This window comes from Ambystoma mexicanum, chromosome 3p (genome assembly GCF_040938575.1).
Source record: "Ambystoma mexicanum isolate Mex_15411 chromosome 3p, UKY_AmexF1_1, whole genome shotgun sequence".
In the NCBI taxonomy this organism is placed as follows: Eukaryota; Metazoa; Chordata; class Amphibia; order Caudata; family Ambystomatidae; genus Ambystoma; species Ambystoma mexicanum.
Window position 1 is genome coordinate 628,867,367 of NC_090925.1, and position 20,761 is coordinate 628,888,127.

Below are 20,761 nucleotides of genomic sequence, written 5' to 3' on the forward strand. Positions count from 1 at the left end.
GGATGTTGCGCAGAGCCGATTGGTACGTTAGAACGCAAGGTATATGCACCAGACATGAACTCCAATGAATATGTGCTGAAAGAAATTCTTGTAACCGATCTAATGGCGATTGATATTTCCGATAGTGATTCAGGGTGTATTGACATTGAGACTTGGAGTTGTTCGTAAAGTGATCGGAAGTAGTTTTAGCGGTTGGCATAGGCCTAAAGGAGGGTTTGTCGAATGGGAAATCATATTGTGCCTCCTATAAAGTATGAATATATGTATATTGGCCTAAACCAAGCCGCTTTGCGAAGGAATCCGCGTTACAAGGTCTTGACCTTAGATCAGTGTAAGCCACTATTTTAGGTTCGCCCGCCATTTTAGATTCTCTCTCTAAAGTCACCCTGTGTTCTAAGATGGTAGACAGTGTCATTCTGAATCTAAAATGGCCGTCTTGACCTCTGTGTACAAACTAATATGTAACTTGCCTGCAGGCCACAAGTTGGGGTCATGAACTGAGACCTTGTCCTTCGTTGACCTGTGTATAGAGGATTACCTGCGCCAACGAAACTAATCCGCAGGCATATGTCAAACATAATATATTCAAATACTGAAATGTGAACACTTGTTTAACTGCATTGTATAAAGATGTATGAGAAGGCTCAACGAGAAATCCGAAGACACACTGTTGCCATTGAAACTTGTTGGTGAATGTATTAATGGTAAACCCTAAATGTATAGATGCATGAACTCGGCATGAACCCTAGATCCGTGATGTATTAACTTGCAGGTGGGTTGTATAAAAGGTGTGACTATTCTAATGTACAGTCCCACTCACCGAGCACACCAAACAGGGCTGGAGTTCGCTGTGTTGTACTGCGGGCCTGATATTGGATCATGTGAACCCACACCTTAGGGACAAACTCCAAATATCTGCCAACTTTTTTTTTTTTTATTTTCATTTAGTTTGTACAAACTTTTGAAAAAGAAATTTTCTGTTACTTAAAACACATACAAAACACTACATCTTTCGTCCTTACATGACCTCTTATCTAGCCTTATTTCTGTCGGCTCCTTAAAAACTATCTTGTGGAGATCTTGAAGGTGGTCCTTTACTCTTCTATCTGGATCTCATCTGCCAATTTGTTCTCCTCACTTGTCTCCGTATAAGCCTCTGTTATCGAGACCACTGGACTTGAGTCTAAGTAGTTCTGTATTAGCTCTAGGAATTTCGTCAACGCAATCCACACTGAGTTATTTTCTGTCAGGTGCAGTTGTTTCCACCAATCCTCTGCTGAAAGCGTCCGATAGTTTGTCATCACTTTTCCCAGGCAGAATTTGCGTTGGTCATTTAGTTCAAAACAATTTAGGATGAGATGTTTTAAGTTTTCTTCTTCCTTCCCACACAATCGGCATAGGACATCGCCCCTCGGGATGACATGCCTATTTCTCAGAATTTCTTTTGTTTCTAAGATGTTCAGCCGGAACTTCAGATAATGTCTTCTAAGGCGTTTACATGGCGATAGAACCAGATATTTCTGGGGTGTATTCCGTTTTTTTGCTCCTTCTGGTTGATTTAGCATGGATTTTTGTGAAGCTCTTTTTTCCCCGATTTCAATCCAGTCTAGATCGAGCAATTTTCTCTTTACATACTCTGGATTGTTCCATAGTGTTAGCTCGTCTGTCCCCAGATGTTTAAGGATCTGAATACATTGATATTTCCAGTCTCTTAGGGCCGATATTCTTTTTCTTGTCTCGTTTCCCATCAGAATTTTGAAAGGTGGCAGATTCGCTTCTTCATATGTTTTCCAAAAGAGCAGTAACTTATTCCACATTATCCTTGAGTTCAGGGTGGAGATTCCTGCTTCATATAGGACACATGCAGTCGGCATGCTTTGAGGTATTTGAAGAATTTTCTTCCAAAAGAATCCTTTGCACCTAGACCATATCCTGTGGTCACAGCCGAACATGTTCTCTGTCCCATAAATTAGGATTGGTGTAATTTTATTTTGGTAAAATGTTCTCACTGGCTCATATGTGAATTTCCCAAATTTCTTCTGCAATACATATCCTTGTGAAGTTAGTTGTCTGCAGCTGTTTAATATTTTTTTCACCATCAGCTCATCATTTATACTGGAGTTGATCATTGTACCCAAGTACCTGGTGTATTGTACTTTGGTTAGTTTCTTTGTTCCCACGAACCAGCTTGATCTATGCTTGTGGCCTTTCTTGCCTCTTTTGTTTTCCAGAACCATAATTTCAGATTTGGCAATGTTTATTTCTAGCCCAAGTTCGTCTCTGTAGATCTCTAAAGCTGACAATTTTCTCTGGAGACCGATTGGCGTATGGTCTAAAATCACCATATCATCTGCGTATAGGATGTGGTGCAGCTGGAAACCATTGATGGTTGGTGGAAATTAAACCACATTTGCCAGGGCACTTCCAACCTCTGAAATGTAGAAGTTGAACAGGGTCGCCCCTAACGGGCAGCCCTGTTTGACACCTCTCTCTGTGGGTATTGATTTGGACAGATTTCCATCGCTGTCCAACCTTACTTGAATACAGGTGTATGAGTAGAGTTCTTTAATAGCCGCAATTAAACTTCCATGACAGCCCCTATCCTTTAGTTTACGCCACAAGATTTCCCTGTTTACACCATCAAACGCATTTGCCATGTCGATGAAAGTCAGATATATTTTTTGACCTGTTCGTATGGCGTCTATTTTTAATAGATTTAATATTAGGAGATTTGTGCTGCAGCCCACTCCTTTCACAAACCCGGACTGACGCTCGTCATAGATCTTTTCTTGATTAATCCATCTTGTGAGTTGGTTGAGGAGTTGGGTTGCAAACACCTTGCCTACAACATCGAGAAGGGCTATGGGTCGATAATTTGCCGGCTCAGATCGTATTCCCTGCTTAAATATTGGGACAATTATTCCCAACTTCCAAGTTGTAGGTATCTTTCCTTCCTTTATTATTGCTTGAAACAACATATCGCAGAAGTCTGCCCATTCCTCGATATTTTCTTTAAGATCTGCATTCGACAGGCCGTCGGGTCCGGCGGCTCTCGACGGACTGCTCTTCAGAATTGACGTTTTGATGTCCGCTCTGTCTATTTTCAAATCCCATGGTACTTTTGTTTGAATCTCTGGTGTTTTTGTGTCTTTCCTTCATTTAAATACATTTTTGTAATGACATTCCCATTTTCTTTCCGTCACCATATTAGTTATTATCTCCTTTTCTGAGTTGCTTGAGTCATTTATTACAGCCCAAACTCCCTTCGAATTCCTTTGATTTAGGGTCTTCATGATTGTTTCAGCCTCTCTTTGATCCATCTTTGCTCTGTGTATTTTTCACCAATTATTATATTGGTTTCTTGCTTTTTTTGACAGGCCTTGGTTCAGTTGGACCTTATTAGCGACAATCGCCCTTAGAGTTTTTCTCAGTTCTCTCTTTTTTTTCGCCACCTCAGGATCATACTTATGTTTGTAAAAGTTTTGATTCCTTAACGAGGTCTTATTCTTAGTTCTGTATATTTCAATGAGCTGTTGATACTCCAATGCTTCAATTGTTCCTTGTTCTTGAGATCGTAGCAATTGATCGGATACTACTTTTATATCTGTTTTCGTTATCATTAATCTGTTTCTCCCTGGTACCACTGATATGCCACATCTCCATTGCTCCCTTTCCTCCCCTTTACACCACTTCCACTCCATTGATATAATATTGTGGTCACTTTGCGTGTTTTTAGTGACTCTGAAAGAGACCGTTGCCTGTCGAATATTCTCAGATGCAAAGATGTAATCTATAATGGACTGCTGACTTCCTCTTTTCCAGGTCGGCTTTGCCGGTATGTCCCCTCTTGTTACTCCATTCAACATAGAAAGATTTCTGCTTGCCATTTCTTCTAGCCAGCGTTCATTTTTGAGAGTCTCACAGCTAGTCCTCGCTGTTTTTTGTGGGTCTACTTCGATTAATTTCATACTGAAATCCCCACATAGTATGATTGGGGCCTTTGAGTCTTCCATTCTGATTGCGTCTAAGGCTTCAATAATGTCATCTTCAAGCTTGTGATCGGAATTGGGGGTTGGGTTCCAGTATATATTTAGTATATACAGTTGGTTCACCAGCCGTCCTGTGGACTCTGTTTGTACTAAGCAGACCTTCTGAAGGAAAGGTGACAAATTACATGCTTCCTTAATTCTTAGTCCACATGATCTTTTAATTAATGTCATTTGGCCTGACATGGGCCGTACTTTTTTTTGTTTTATGGCTGGGTTTAATGCTATTTCAAACCCGTCCACACATGGGAAATTGGTCACCCATGTCTCTTGGAGGCATATTACATCGGCCTTTCTTATCATTTCCGGTGGAGTTCCTAGAAGGTGTACAAATCCTCTGGTATTCCACGAGGCTAACCTCATTTGCCCTATTTCAGCATGACATTAACTCATCGTTGTTGTATTCAATGATTTGGCTAGCCAAGACCAATTTTTCCTTTCATCTTCAGCGGCTTTAAAATCTACATCTTTTGCACTCCCACCACCTAGATTTTCACAACTATCCACTGATATTTTAATTTCCTTGATTTTTATCTCTTCGGGTAGACATGCTAATTCAGATTCACTTTCATCTTGTATTGAGTTGATTTTGAGTTCCGGTATCGGTGCGGTTTTCCCTTTTGTTTTAGGAGCCTTCATTTCTTTTTTTTTTTCACCTTCACAGTCTCCAAGTGAGTTGTCAACCTCATATATTTGATACCCTGCTTCCAGGAGCTGCCTCTCGCTCATCATAATCAAATCGACATCTTTTTTGTCATCTATGTGTAAGAGTACATATTTCTGGATCATATCAGCAATGATTTCTACACGTGCAATCCGATCACTCTTTATTGCTCTCAATGACGGTATTTTTTGGAATATCTTTAGGATGGTGTATCTGTTTAGTGAGGTATCATTTTTTTTGCTATCGATTTTTTCGACAAGTAATCTATATTGATTATTTCTTCCTACGACTTTCTTGACAACATTCGTATTAGTTTTTTGTGACTTGGCAGGCCGTTCTGCACTCCCCCTAACTGTTCCTTCAACTCGTGTTGCTTTTTGTATTCTCTTTCGGAAGCTCAACATCAAGCTTGGAGATCTCCTGATCATCTCTTGTAGAATCTTGAGGATCTTCCCTAGATTTATAGTGGGATTTAGATTTCATCATACTTTTCATCCTTTTCTCTTCCAGGGTTGAGAAGATTGGCGGAGCATCCGCCATTTTCCCACTTATCTTCGGTCTGGGCATGATTTTTTTTAGTGTTTCAGGCTAGGTAATCACTCTTTTGCTTGGCAATATCTTTCCTTTTTCTTTTTCATTTCCAGATGTTGATGGCTTAGGCGTCACCGTTTTGGCCTCACGGCCACCAAATTCACAATTCTTGGCTGGTTCTTTTGTGCTCGCCACCTTATTGGTCTCCTTATTTTCCTCAGCCTCAGGCGAGCTGTAGGTTGACATATTCAACAATTCATCCTCATCGCCTTCTGTGTCTTCAGAGTCCACCTCTATAATGCTCTCACTCTGAAGCATGTTATCCCCACTCTGGATTTCGGTTTGTGCTTTATCTTCCACGATTCACACTTCCTCAATCTTTTTTTGCTCTTTTTGTGTCAGTAGCTCAGTATTGTTCACTGTTATATTTAGGGCTTTGATGTTTCGAAAAAAGTTTGCTGAGCTCTGTGAGTTCTTGTTTTTTGGGCTTGTTGATTCTCCGTTTTCTTTTTACAAACATTTGTTTTAGATTTGTTGATTTTAGATTTCAGCTCTTTGCACCCTCCCAATTGAGCTTTTGGATGTTCAAATATATCAAACCACTCACCCTCCTTCCTTTTAGTTGAGTCATCTCCGAAATTGCTACATGTAGGCTTTTTATTGTTGTCATTGGATTTTAACATTTCGGGTGGATTGAGGGGTGGAAGGCCTTGTTCTTTAGCTGCGACTTGTTCACTTTGGGTTTTGCCGGTCTCACCCTCTTTTTCCGTAGATTTTTTGGGTACTTTCGTTGTGCAAATCTTCTTAGGTTGTATTATATCCAGGTCCGAACTGACCATCTCTCCACAATTAATTTCCTCAGAACTGATTACCGACTCTGTGCTGTCACAACAGTTCTGGTGGGGGTTCTTTTGCTCAGATCGACTCATTTTTACAGGCAGGTGAATAGCTTGACCTGGATTCTCCGAAGAGTCTAGTGACTCCTGGGGATTCCCTGTGTTCGTATTCGTTAGCGCAATTTTTGCGACTCGATTTTTATCTAGAGCACACCTTCCTTCTCATTCATTTTGGAGTAGCGTGAGAGCTTGCCTCGCCACTTCTGCTAGAAGTTTGTTGTCTTCCGAATTGTTTCCTAACGATTCTTTCAAAGTTGTTAATGAAATATTGTTTCCTCGTTTCGTCAGTAAAATCTCAGAATTAATTTCCTTGAGATCTGTCTCTAGTTTGTTCATTTTAGAGTTCAATAGAGCGATCAGGGTTGTTTGGTCTCTGCAATTCTCATTTACATTCTCATAGAGCTTCATCAGGGGGGCGTCCGCTATCATTGAAGCTGACATCAAAATAGGGCTTAGCTTTGATATTATTATCTCGACGGCATGCGAGATGTCATCAGTGTTGGATCCTCCTTTCAAGGGTCTCTCATTGGACTTCCCACAATTTAGTTTTCTCATAGTTATCCCATCAACATCACCTTCTGATTCCTCAGTTGAAGTTGAGGTGGTACGCTGTTTAGACTTTTTGGACAAGCTTATCTCGCCTGATTCATTTCTACACGCGCAATCCTCTTGTTTTTTCCTTTTGAATGGTTTATTCAGGCGTCCCTTCTCACTCTCAAAGCTTTCGCTTCTTCGATTTCTCTTTTGCGACAATGCTATCTCTTCATTTCTCGATTCGAACGCTGGAGAGTTTGATTCTAGGGACATTACCTCATGAATGTTCCTGTGCTTAAGGTGATGTGACTCGGCGTGGGATGGGCTTCCCTCGATTGAGCTAAATTGGGAGATCCTTCGGGCTTGCGATAGACCTGCGTTCATATTTGTTAGATCTTTTAGAACTTGGTCAGCAATCCCTATAGAGTTTCTTCTTCCCCCTAGATTTAGCATGTTTTGGGAGGTATTATTTGGCAACATAGTGCTTTTGGTCCAAACTTCGTGTGGTTGCAGAGTCTCACTAGTCTTATTTGTTTTCTCCAGCGGGTTGATGCTTTCATTTGTATATCTATATCCAAGAGAGTCCCTCGGTTCTTGTGTTCACTCACTCAATTGATCACCTCTTTTTCCCATCATGGGTGTATTGACTTTTTTGGTTGGCTCTGGATTGTGCATCGCAGCCACCTTTAGCCATGCCAATGATTTTAGAGACCAGCTCGATTTTAAATGCACGCTATTATTTGTCTCACTTTGTGGCTTAATTTCACTTCCAGCCGTGACTTGTGTTACTTGTTCCGAGTTACATATCGGGGCCTCCTGTCTCCACCTACGGATAGGGGTAGTTAAAGAAGGCTGCGCATTCCAGACCTGGTGTATCATTACAGTGCAGAATTCTTTACTCTTCCCTCACGTCTGATTATCATTAGCACCACCATTCTTTTCATGCACGCCGGATCCCATTACCTCTTCTCCCTGACCCGACAACGGGCGGGTTTTTTTGCCGTATGTCTGTGTGGGGACTAGTTGTGTATTTTCATTTAACTTCTTCCACCTTTCCGTTAGTTCCTCGATTTCTGGCTCATACACGTCCATAATTTTGATCTCGGACTCTTCATCCCGGCCCAGGTCTTGATCCTGATCCTGGTCCTGGTCCCTTTCAGTATCACTCCTCAAGTCTAAGGTGTCGAGGGTATCGTTCCTGTCTCTTTCCCTCCGCAACCACGCCCTATCTGCCAACTGCCAGAGAAGGACAACCCCACCAATGGTGGCACTTGGACGTTAGCAAACTATTCTAGCCCTGGGCAGCATTTCGGATTCCATCCTTAATCCACCACTCATTACAACACTTCACAGATATAAAAAAAAAAGAAAAATCAATGATGCCCTCTGCCGACTATTTCCCTGTAGACATCACCCTTGGGCCAAAAATGCACCCTGAATGGGTGTGAGGGACCGTTCCTCACTTCCCCTGGGATTCACTTTTGGACAGGGTGGTATTTCTGGAGTGGTGTAGATTCAATTCGGAAGTGGAGGAGAGAGTGGACAAGTCTGCTCCGTATGGCATGCCGTTGCAGAGACTTGTTGCACACACTTGCGTGTAGTTGAATGTTTCCAATTGTAAAAGTGCAGGGTAAAAACAAAGTGAACCTGTCTTTTGGAGACAAGAGCAGGTGTTTCAGTGGATGCCTACACCACACTGAAGAGCTAAACAGAAGGCTGGATGTGTCTGTGATTGTTGGACACCTTTTGGCGATATTAGCATTTGGTTTAGTACATTTTATAGAGTGTCTTACAGGTCTTCTTTGCCAACTTTCTGTTGGGAATCCAAAGTGGCATTGTCTGCAGAACTGAACATGTTCACTACTTTTGCTGGAAATCAGTGAATCCAAAAAGTTGGTTCTGTGACATAAACCAGATCAGGAATTCAGGGTTGGGTGGTGTGTAAAGTGTCATGGAGGGAAATGTATACACGTCTGCATCCCAGCAATATAAAGTATCAAACAACGATCTGAAATCCCCAACAGCTTAATCCTCAACAATTTAAGCAAAGTCGCTGGAGATTCCCTTCAAAGCAGGGGTTCCGGAGGGCGCACAGGTGTTGGCTCCTTTCCCTCTTGAAGGGGACTGAGTGGCTTGCCGCCTGCACACAGCTGTTGAATCGCCTTACAGGGCAGCTCAATGATCTTGGACAAGCACAACTTCCCTCTTAGAGAAATCGCAAACTGCATGCATCTTGCTTAAAGTGATCCATTTTGTAAAGTTCAATTCTCTCCCTTTTTGCCCAAGGTCCCCTTTTCTAATGTGCAATTATGTTCAAAACTGATCATTTGATTTGGAGGCCAACACGATTTTAACAACGCATTACAACCAAAGAGAAGAAGAGGTTTAAAAGATCTTATTTTGATTTGGTGTCATCAGATTGAAGAATTATTCTCTCATAATAAAGGGATAGCTGTGCCTAGAGAATGAATTCTCTAATTCTCTCTCCCTCTCTCTCTCTCACTCTTTTTACACTTTCTCATAAAACATGCATCCCCTGAAACTGCCGTCTGCAAAGAATTAAAAAAAAGGGAGCACAACATAATCCCCACAAACATTGGAAACATACATGAAGGAGCCAGGCTCCTACTTGTACAAGAACAGCCCCACAGATATATATATATATATATATATATATATATATATATATATATATATATATATATATATATATATATATATATATATATATATATATATATATATATATATATATTCAGATGACTGGTACCAGCAGAGCATCCACACGGAAAGGAGAGGAGTTCTACTATTGTTATTGCCTGGTGAGAAGAGTAACTGTGAGGTAAAAATGCATGTTTTGATTTGTATGATTTAATAGATGGAAAGAAGTGTGGATTACAAAGTGTTATCTGTTTCAGAGTTTGTTTTAGTCACCTAAAAACAAAAGGTGTGACGTTGTTACATCGCCAGAATATTTCTTCGATTCGTTATCTGCAAACACATGTTTAATGAAAAAAACTCACTGGAAAATATATGGGGGGGGTGGTTAAGGGAATAAGCAGTAAATAAAAAGAGAGAGACGATTTAGGGGGACCTCCTAAATATATATTTTAAAAAATGTCGATGAGATTTTTCAGGGAAAAGAAATTCGTTAAAATCTCATAGAGAAAATAACTGAGGATGTAACAACATAGCACCAAAAATAATCCCATGGAAAACCTGTGTTTTGCACTTTGCAAAGTAAATAACAAAACGTGCATGGCGCAGACCTTTTTACGCATACATTAACGATTTTATTTCGAAGGAGTGCCATATGGAGAATATGAGGAGCTGGACTACTCCTCAACCTTCATGGCAGAGGTTGAGAGAGCCAGCCAGCAGGCAGGATCGGACTGGGACTAGAAATAGGCCCGGACACCCAAAAAAAGTGTCCCACCCCTTGCCACAAAAAAGTGGCCAACCCTCGCCTAAAAAAAATGGCCCTCAAACCAACATCCGTGAATCGCGTCAATTCACAACTTGACAGAAAATGCTATCCCAAAAACTCAAACCTGGATAAATTACCCTTTGCAACTGTGAGACACTTTGGAATTTGTGCCCGAGACCATTGTATGCCCCAATCCGACCATGGCCCCAACATGGCACTGGAAGCGACTTTATGAAGGCGCCGCCCACGCATAACAACACCGTTTGGGGTGGTGGAAATCAGAGTGGAAGATTTATTACTCTTTTGGAGAACACATTCTATACCAAACCCTCAATGAATAATTCAGGCAGCTTGGTTATGTGCAATGCTACGAACATGATATATTCACTGCCAACAGCATGACACAACTTCTAAACCAACGTACACAAACCCGCATCGTATCTGTTTAGAAACAGAAAGCGCATGACCAGCTTCACAGGCACTGGGCTATCTCTGAAGCCAGCATCACCTCATGCAAACAGGATGCCAACAAAACACCCGCACCCAACGCCAGTGATTGTCCCCAAGTGTACCTTAACATTTGCAGTGACGTTTAGTTGCACAATAAAGCAAGTGCGGACAAAACTGAAATGCACAAGAAATGCACAAGACTGAAATGCACAAGGCTCAATCCCACCCTGTGGGCAGGAGTTGACTGGGAAGGGAGAAAGAAAGCCAGGGCAGATGTGTGCAAGGCACACATAAACGCAGCACCTGCATCAAGCTTCCAAAACAGATACCTACCTGTTCGCCGGCATCCAGTAGTGCACACACCCGCCGCACTGATACACATAAGAGCAACCCACAATGCACCAGGGTGGGAGAGGCATGACACCCAGAACTCTGAATACAGCCACAGTGTAGGCGTCACCCTCCAGCCAGCACCCTGCAATCCAGATGTGCATCCACCCCTCCCCACGTATACATCATTATACTTATAATTACTATTAGGTTTTTGCACGGGAAAAAACAAAAACAGGCACTGGTGCAGGAAACACATGGGGCTAATGGCCACTCTGAATAACGCACAGCTGTATGCATCACCTGCAGCCACCACCCATCATTACTAACATCATTCCAGCCTGCAGCCCGGAGTCCAGATCTGTGCACACACCCACCTCACTCATGCATGCACGAAAGAACAACGCACCCGGAACTTCAGGGGCAAAGCATGGGGTGCATGGTCTGCATATAGCAGGCGTCACCTATAGCCACCTTCAATTACTGACATCTGTCTAGCATGCACCCTACAGTCCAGCTGTGCGTGCGCACCCACGCACACACCATACACAAGAACAGTCATTAAAGGGGAAGGCGAGGCAGCCAGAACAACTCTGCACATAGCTCAGGGTCCCAGAGTATTCTCCACCCAGGCCCAGCCCATCACATATCACAGGCATCCTCCGGCCCCCACCCCGCTTGCACACACTCCTCTCAGCCCAGTGGAAAGTTACCTGGAAGTTGCCAGAATGCCCTGCTGCCGTTGCCAAAAGCCATGTTCGTGTTTGCGAAGTGGGGGCTCTTGGAAGGGGTGGGGCACTGTTGAGCCTGAAGATCGACTATTATCCCAGAGGGGGGATCTCATTGTCTCGGGACTCCAGCAAATCACCTGTGCACATCCTGCTGTGGGAGTCAGCGGGAGTCTCAGAGGGCCACGCGGCCACCCCCTTGAGTGTGGAGCTTAGCAGAGTACCGGGAACTGTCCAGGCGGAAGAGGCTTGTCGTTTTTGGAGAATATATGACTCTCTAAGTCAATAGGCAAAAAGGATTGCACGCTGTCTGCCCTAGAGTAGCCTACTTTAAACATGTTGGCACGTAAGGAGGAGCCTCAGCTGCCGGCTGGATTCCTCTGTTCTATTGGGCGTGTGGCTTGTGCCACTGCATTGCAGCCTAATCTGCCTGCCCAGTCCACAACCACGTCCCCAGCGGCTAGGCCCCAGCCCAGAACGTTAGTGTACGCCTGCCTGGAGGGAAGGAAGAAGCAATTTGCAACTTCTTGCAAATGCGCACAGGCCCGTCTCGGCCGGTCCGGGCCTCGAGTCAGATTTTTACTAAATAGTAACACTGCTGGTGCCATGGTGTCGCAGCAGTTGGCTCACCTGCAGGCTGCAGCAGGCACTCTTAGCATGTTGGAAAAGGAATTCAATGTAACTTACATTACTTATAACATGAGTTACATTAAACCCTTCCTTACCAAACTAGCCGAGGCGTGGGCTTTCAATAACCAGTGCCCAGGGCCTCGCCCACCTCATGATTTCGGCCCATCCACTGGTCGAATGGCCGACAGGTCAATCCAACCATGCCAGCAGAAGAGACAGAGCCCCAGAGTGAGGGGCAGACAGAGGCCCAGGGAGAGGATCAGCTGGGGGAGATTGGCTGAGGCAGAGAAGATTATGGTTGAGGGAAAGAAGATGGTGGTTGAGGAAGGGGAGAGGGTGGTTTAAAAAGGGGAGCTGGAGCATGAGGAAGGGGTGTCAGAGCATGAGGAGGAGGATGTTGCTACCAAACTGGGAGGGTTTGTAGCAGAGGCCGTCACTCAAGGAGCACCTGCAGAAGGTGTGCCACTACTGTGACCATGGAGTTTGTAGGAAGGAAGAGAAGATAATCTCGCAGCAACTTGGAAAGGTAGCAACAGAGGTGCAGGGTGACTGAAGAGCAGCAGGAAGAGGAGCCAGAGATGGTGTACCAGCAGGAGGAGACAGAGGCCAAAGCAATATTGGTTGTCAGAAAAGAGCGAGAATATCGGGTGCAGTCTTTAAAGAGTTTGAAATCAAGTCAGGAGACATCCTCATCCCTGACATCACTGATCCATATGATCATTTGTGTGGGACTACTTCAGCTTGCAGGAGGGTGTGTCTGTCAGGGGGCATGTAGGTAGATATTTACCCTCTGCCAGAAGACAGTTAATTAGATTAATGAATGTAAGAGTGCCTTGGGCACCTCCTCCATGCGCAAGCACTTTAGGCTGTGGCACAATGATGTATTCGAGGAGCTCATGACATGTGCCAAAAACTCAGTAAGCGCAGCAACCTCCTGAGGTAGTGACAGTGGCTGCAAGGGAGTGTGATATGATGACCCTGCCTGTTGCCAATCAAGTCTTTATAAGGATCCTTCATCCCGTGCAATTCTGGGATGGCCCAATCATCTCCCCGACTCCCCCTTCTGGGATAGCCCAATCATCTCCCTGACTCCCCCTTCTGGGATGGCCCAATCATCTCCCTGACTCCCCTGCTCTGGCCTATGACATCCTGACCCAGCGGCGCAATCAATTAGCAGGACAAAAAGCATTGGGAGATTCCCCTTTGCTCAACACCACCTCTTTTAAACTATCAAGTTTTAATCAAAATATTGTTGAACAATCAATTATCAAGTAATCAGTTGCATGACATTATCAAATATGTTTGCATTCTAGGGAGTAAGACAATCAAATGAACCCAATACATTTCAGAGAAAAATCGTTCATCAGGGAATAGCTGTACAAAAATGTACAAACAACTTCTTAATATGACTAGCATACGTTTGGAGAAACAGACACTTTATCAAAAAATACAACAAAATAATACCTGGTTCCATGATCATTTACAGATTAGACCTGTAATACAAGCAAAAACATCATAAAGGGCAATTACTATAATAAGATTAAACCATTCTTAGGCGTGAATGTATAGATACCTTTAAAATGATGTAATGTAGTAAATGCTGCAAGCACACCTGTTGCCAACAGGTGTGTCCCTCAAACTGTGACACTGTGTGGAAATGTTATTCAGTCTATGTAAACTAACATCTATAAGCAAGTCATATGTTGAAAGTTAATCGGTATTTAATAAAAGGAGAAACAAACCTCTAGAGAATTACTTAATACGGAAAACAATTGCAACCCAAATGCAAAAAAGGGGTCCGACCCACAATCGTCCCACCAATATAGCTCCTGAATGGCAAAAAGATTGGCATTTTCAACAAAAAAAACAAATAAAGATGAACATGGTGAAACATATGTTCCAAAATGGTGCCAGTGCGTAAACAATACCACTTGCGTGATGACATCAATGGTCTGTCTCAAATCCTTGAATAAAACAATTAGCATATGCTATTAGCATTATGGAACGCATGGAAGTACCAAACAATTATCAATAAAAATGAAGCTTATATCTAAAGTATGAGAACCGTGCAATTAACTCAATCAAATTCAGAATAAGGAGTGCAGAGCTTTGTCAGTGCTTTGGCCTTCTCCTACGCTGACAAAAACCACATGGATTGTAATGCACTCCACCCACAATTCACATTTCCCACCTCAAAACCCCAGCAAAGAATTCCAACCTAATTACCTAAGTCTACCACAGCCATATTATTAATTGAATTATATTCTAACTTAACCATCCAACAAATTATTTCCTTAACAAGTCTGAGCTGCTCCAGTCTCTTCTAACGTCAATCATTGACTATCTCAACTTTCTACTAGCCTGCCTTTACATAGACGCAGTGTTGTACCCCAGTAGAACCTCATATCTCGAACATCGTGAAAAACACTCAAAACTGGACCTGGACTGTGAAAACAAAGAGAAAATATTGAGGCTGCGTACCCCAAAAGGAAATACACTGAACACGGGTTACAAAGGAACATATGAAAGATCTTTATTTTATACTGAACAGTTTCAAAGGACAAAGCAACAGATAGCTATCGGCCCTCAGTACAACACAACAAACTCCAGCGTGGTTCGGTGTGCTCAGTGAGTGGGACTGTATGTTAGAATAGTCACACCTTTTATACCTTTGAAAACATGATGTCCACCCCCACTGTGGGTTAATATTCATTAATACATTACAGATCTAGGGTTCGTGCCGAGTTCGCACATCTATACATTTAGGGTTTACTTTTAATGTATCCACCAACAAGCCTTAAGTAGCTACAGGGTACTTTAGGATTTCTTATATAGACCATCTCAAACATCTATACAATGTAGTTTAAACACATGTCTCAGTTCAGTATTTGAATACATTGCTCGTAACATACGCTCACGGATTAGCTTCATTGACACGAGTAATCCTTTACATACAGATCAACGAAGGACAAGGTCTCAGTTCATGACCCTAACAAGTGTCCTGCAGGCAAGTTACACATTAGTTTACACATAGAGGTCAAGGCTGCCATGTTACATTTATGGAGTGACACCGTCCACCTTTTTAGCTCACAGGGTGACTTTGCAGAGGGAACCTAACATGGCGGTTTGACCTAAAATGGCAGCTTACATTGATTCTAAGGTTGGGTCCTTGCAATACGGATTTCTTCGCAAGTGACTTACAAGCAGCTTGGCGAAGGCCAATATACATATATTCACCACAATAGGAGGCACAATATAATTTCCCATTTGACTAGTGCTAAAACTACTTCTGGTCACGTTTACGAACAACTCCACGTCTCAACATCCATACACCCTGAATCACTGTCAGAAATATCTATAGCCATTGGAAAGATTTCCTTTAACACATATTCCTTGGAGTTTTTATCTGGGGCATGTACCTTATGTCCTATTGTACCTATCGCCTGTGTGCAACATCCCCCTAGCATCGAACATATACTAGGTAAACACTGGACACAACAGCAAAGAAACAACAGAATTCCCAAAATAATCAGTAAGACCGACAACACCTTCCAAACCCAAGATGGCAAGAAGTCCCAGAACCAAGCGCTAAGATCACAGTTTCCCTCGGGAACATGCACTTCGGAACTAAGGACGTGCAGATTCTGTATTGCCTGGAAGATAGTTGGAGAAGAATCTGGCACAAAAACACAGCAAGTGGACCCCACCAATTTACACACTCCACCACATTCAGCGAGAATGACATCTAATGCCATCCGGATCTGAAGTGCTACTAATCTTATTGCCTTCTGTTCTAATGTCATATTATAGAGTATGTCCGTGGTCCGGTTGATGGTTCTCTCCAGTACCCTCGCTAGTCTTCTGATGTCTTCGGAATTCGCTATCTGCCCACAAAATGGCACAAAGGATTTTGCTACATCTCCCAAGACCTGTGCTGGAGAGTCACCATTCTCGTCCCGCCGTGGACGAGCCTTCGAAACCTCTACAGTATTAGATATGAACACCCCAGGTAACAGGATCCCTAAATAAAAAGTTCCCTGCCAAACCCTGGGTAACCATAGAAATGCTACATTACCGCAAACAAAGTAGACAGGTTCGCCAACATACAGAGGCCTGCCTTCCCCAGTCAAATTCGCAACGTTGGCACAACCTTTAAAATCTCCCATTGACTGAGTACCATTCCTCTGTATGCAGAAAGAAACTGAATCGGGGCTATGGTTAACAGTGTACGAAGGAGGCATGGCATCCTTATTGCCTATTGGAGCCATCTCGAAGGAAATCAAATATTGAAAGGGACGAGACAGTCTATCAGAGGGCCTAAAAGAAGCAATGTTAAGCTTGCTCCTATTTGCGATAAGCGAGCATCCCAGGGGAGTCAGAACACGTTTCTCAAAACTATTAAAATTAGTACCATCAAAGTTCCCCGAGATGCTATCGTTCCATCGGCCAAAGAACAGTGCTCTACGAGAAGCATAACAAGTAGTTGTCAAAGGTAAAGGATGAATATACCAATCTAGCCCCTTATCTCCATGTTGCGGTAAATGTGAGCAGACTCAACAGTTGGACCTATTAAAAATGGCATGCGTGGCATTCATGATGAGTAACAATGTATTGTTATGATATCTTTGTCTATGCTGAGAGTCTCAAGGAGACAAAGTATGCAAATACACAAAAGGAGTAGGGACAGTGGGTACATTTTCAGTTGGTAACAAGGTTTTGAATGGGTACACTTCTTCCAGGTACCAGAAACTTAGCACAGTTACTATTATAAAACCAATCAACATTATAAAAAGACAGCAATACGTTTTCGGGGTCCAAGAGATTTCTCCATTTTCCCAGCCAGTCACACGATCATTTATCAGTTCAGTACGAGTGGTAGCGGTTGCAGGCATTGCAGTCTTCAAACGAGAAACCCCAGTGTTATTAGCTGGCGACCTTCCGGCCGCGTGACTTCTTAGTCCTTCCACAAACCTAGCCAACAGAATCCCCTTTTTCTCAAACAATTACTTGGGCAAAAAGCAAGCCCTTGATGAATTTCCCTTTCCTCTTCGAATGCACAGCCGAACCATGCTGTAAGTCTATTTCCTTGGATGTAAACTGTACCTTGCTGTTCCCGGTACTGATTGATCCAAGAACAATGTGTCGTCACTTCCCGTTGGAAGCAGCGTATCAAGAGCAAGTGAAGGTTCAAGATCCGGAACAACAGTTCTGGAAGCAAAACTTTTGGAGAGTGTGGAGACAAAATGGCAGGTGCCCCAAGCCTCACGGGCTCTGAGAGATTCTCCAGTGCACTCTCAATGCTATTTACTGCTTCGGGATCATTGGTTGCAGCGTTAGCGAGGGGTTCTGTTTCTTCTGTATTGTGTGGCACTGGGTGAGGAAGTTTCTTGCGATGCGTTGCGGGCATCCAATGTTTCCTGCCTGCGACACGAACCACCGTCTGTGTGACCAGCAGGACCTGGAATGGGCCCCGCAAACGACCTGCAAGGCAAGAAGAACGCTCAAATGCCTTGGTGAGCACCCAATCCCCAGGAAGAATACTTTGGCTCGGGCCCTCGTATCGCACAGGTAAAGCCTCTCGCACCTGGTGATAAATCAAATACAGATTTTTAGTCAACTGGCTACAGGAATATGAAAGAAGTAAATTTTCGACATTTTTTAGAGATCGTCATTTCGGAAGGTTGCAGATATTGGCAGGTCTCCCCATTACCACGTCAAATGGAGAGAGCCCAGTCTTAGTTTGAGGGGTTGTACGCTTGGCTAGCAACATGATCGGTAAGGCGTCCAGCCATTTTAGTTTGGTGCCCGCACTCGTCTTAGCGAGCTTGTTCTTGATGATACCATTGTGTCTTTCTACTAGTCTGGCACTTTGAGCATGTCTGGCCTAATGGAACCGTTTGTCGATCTGTTCTGCCGTTCACATCTGCAGAATTACAGCAGTGACAAAATGTGGACCATTATCCGACCAGATGACTCTTGGTAGCCCAAACCTGGGAAATATTCTTTTAACATGGTTTCTTCAGTAGTCATGGCTCTAGCGTCCTTGACACGGAAAGCCGTGACGCATTTACTGAAAGCACAGATGACAACTAACACATACTTAAAATTATTGCAACGTTCCATTTCAATAAAATCAAAGTGGATGACCTCAAAGGGGACAGAAGGTGGCCCAAAACTTCCCCTTGGAGTTGATGTTCCCTTTCTGACATTGTGTTGTAAGCAGATCATAGAGTCTTGGACATAGCGCTAAGCTATTTTCAAAAACATTTTCATTTGCCAAAACTTTTTCTAGCATTTTCGTAACCTTCTGGGCACATATATGTGTAGGGCCATGGGCCATAACGACCATCATCATCCCGTATGCATCAGGAAGTAGCCATTTTCCTTCAACTACATCCACCCAACACCCATCATCATCAAGTTTCCCCAAGCCCTCAGCCCACCTCTTGGATTCTTCTAACGTGGCATCGGCTTGGATATCCCTTATGGAACCAACACCCTCGTTCATTGCATAGACATTTATAGTCTCCCTTGAAACATACATCTCCGTAGAGAGATTGGTGGCAGTCTCTTTAGCTATCTGATCAGCGAAAGCATTCCTTTTTCCTATATCATCTATAACCTTTCGATGTGCGGCACATTTCATGACAGCTGAGTAGGGAGTGCAAGCGCTGAGAGAAGTTGTTCTATTAGGGAGCCATGCTAGATCTTTGTACCATGTTCAGTTAAGAACCCTCTCTCTGACCAAAGTCTCCCAAAGTTGAGAACCACCCCAAAGGCATACTGACTATCAGTATATATGTTCACTGTAAGCCCTTTGGAAAGTTCACAAGCTCGGGTCACTGCTATAATCTCTGCAGCCTGCGTGGAGTTATGCGTGATTCTCTTGGTTTCCACGACCGTACTCAATGTAGTGATTGCATAAGCAGCTGTGTATGTACCATCCGGAAGTTTGAAGCAGGTGCCGTTACAGAACAGCTCCCCTTGTGGATTGTTCAAAGGAGTGTCTTTCAGATCGATTCTACCCTTTGTCTCTTGTTCGGTAGTATACAGTCATGTGACTCTTCGTCACTGCAAGCAGTACCTTGCGGGAGAGGTAAGAGTTCAGCCGGATTGAGAACACAACACCTCTTAATTTGTATGTGAGGAGCAAACAGGATCAATTCATATCTCGTCAACTGTGCGTAAGTGAGGTGTTGCATTTGGGTTCTGTTCAGTAGAACATCTACAGAGTGAGGCACCATCAGGGTTAGATCAGGGCCTACAACCATTCCCTTACTGTGTTTTACAGATGCAGCAGCGACAGCTCGCAAACATCTTGGCAAAGCGCATGCTACAGGATCAAGGGCGGACAAAAAGTAACCACATGGTCTATTCTTCCCTCCATGTTTCTGCGTTAATACAGCCAAAGCACATCCATCACATTCATGCACAAACAACACAAAGGCCTTTTCATAATTTGGTGTGCCCAAAACTGGTGCCGAGCATAATGTAGTCTTGAGCAGATCAAATGATTGCTGGTGTTCCGTGCTCCACGGCAATGGCAGAGAAATGCCCTTCTTCGTCAAAGCCAACATCGGCTTAATCACTAGTGAAAAGTTTGTGATCCACAACCTACAGGAAGAAGCCATACCTATCAAGGCTCTAACTTCCTTCTGCGTATTTGGGACAGACATGCCAGAAATGTGTTTTATTCGTTCAGGTGTCAATCTTCTTCCCACCTTTGACGGAGATAGCCTAAATAGGCGACCTCCTGACAACAATATTGAAACTTTTTAACTGAAGTTTTGTGACCATGTTTAACCAGGTGAATAAGCAATAACACAGTGCCCTCCTTACAAGCGCTCTCAGAGTCAGCAGCTAAAAGTAAGTCATCAACATACTGAAGCAGAAGAGGGCAATTCAAGGGTATCAAGCTGTTCTTTCAAAGCCCTACTATAAATGCTAGGACTTTCCGTGTAACCTTGTGGTGCACGGGTAAAGGTGAAAGAGCGTCCCCCTAAGGTGAACGCGAACAAGTATCTACTGTCCGTGTGTATAGGAATACTAAAGAAAGGATTCTTCAGATCCTCAACACTGAAGTAAATAGCTGAAGCCGGAATCATAGTTAATATTGTCGTCACATCAAGCACAATTGGAAATTGCGGAGCGACAACCTTATTAATGGCACGCAAATCAATTATGAAACAAAAAGGAATTGCATTATTGCCTTTTTTGTACACAGGTAAAATTGAACTATTGCACAAACTATCTGCAATTTCCTCAATCACCCCACGGTGCACAAAATCAGAAACGATGCATTTCAAAGCTTGCTCAACCCTCAACTGAAATCTTATATTGTGGAATACGTGGCAGCTTTATTCCATGTTTCAAGACTATTTTAACAGGCTCGATCTGTAAAATGCCAACATCATTATCGTCAATTGCCCACAAACTCTCTGGTACATCTTTGAGTTCTGGTGGCAAAGGTCTGGTTAAGAATTGAGAGACAGAAAGTTGCAGTGGTGAAATCGTCAAACGCACTC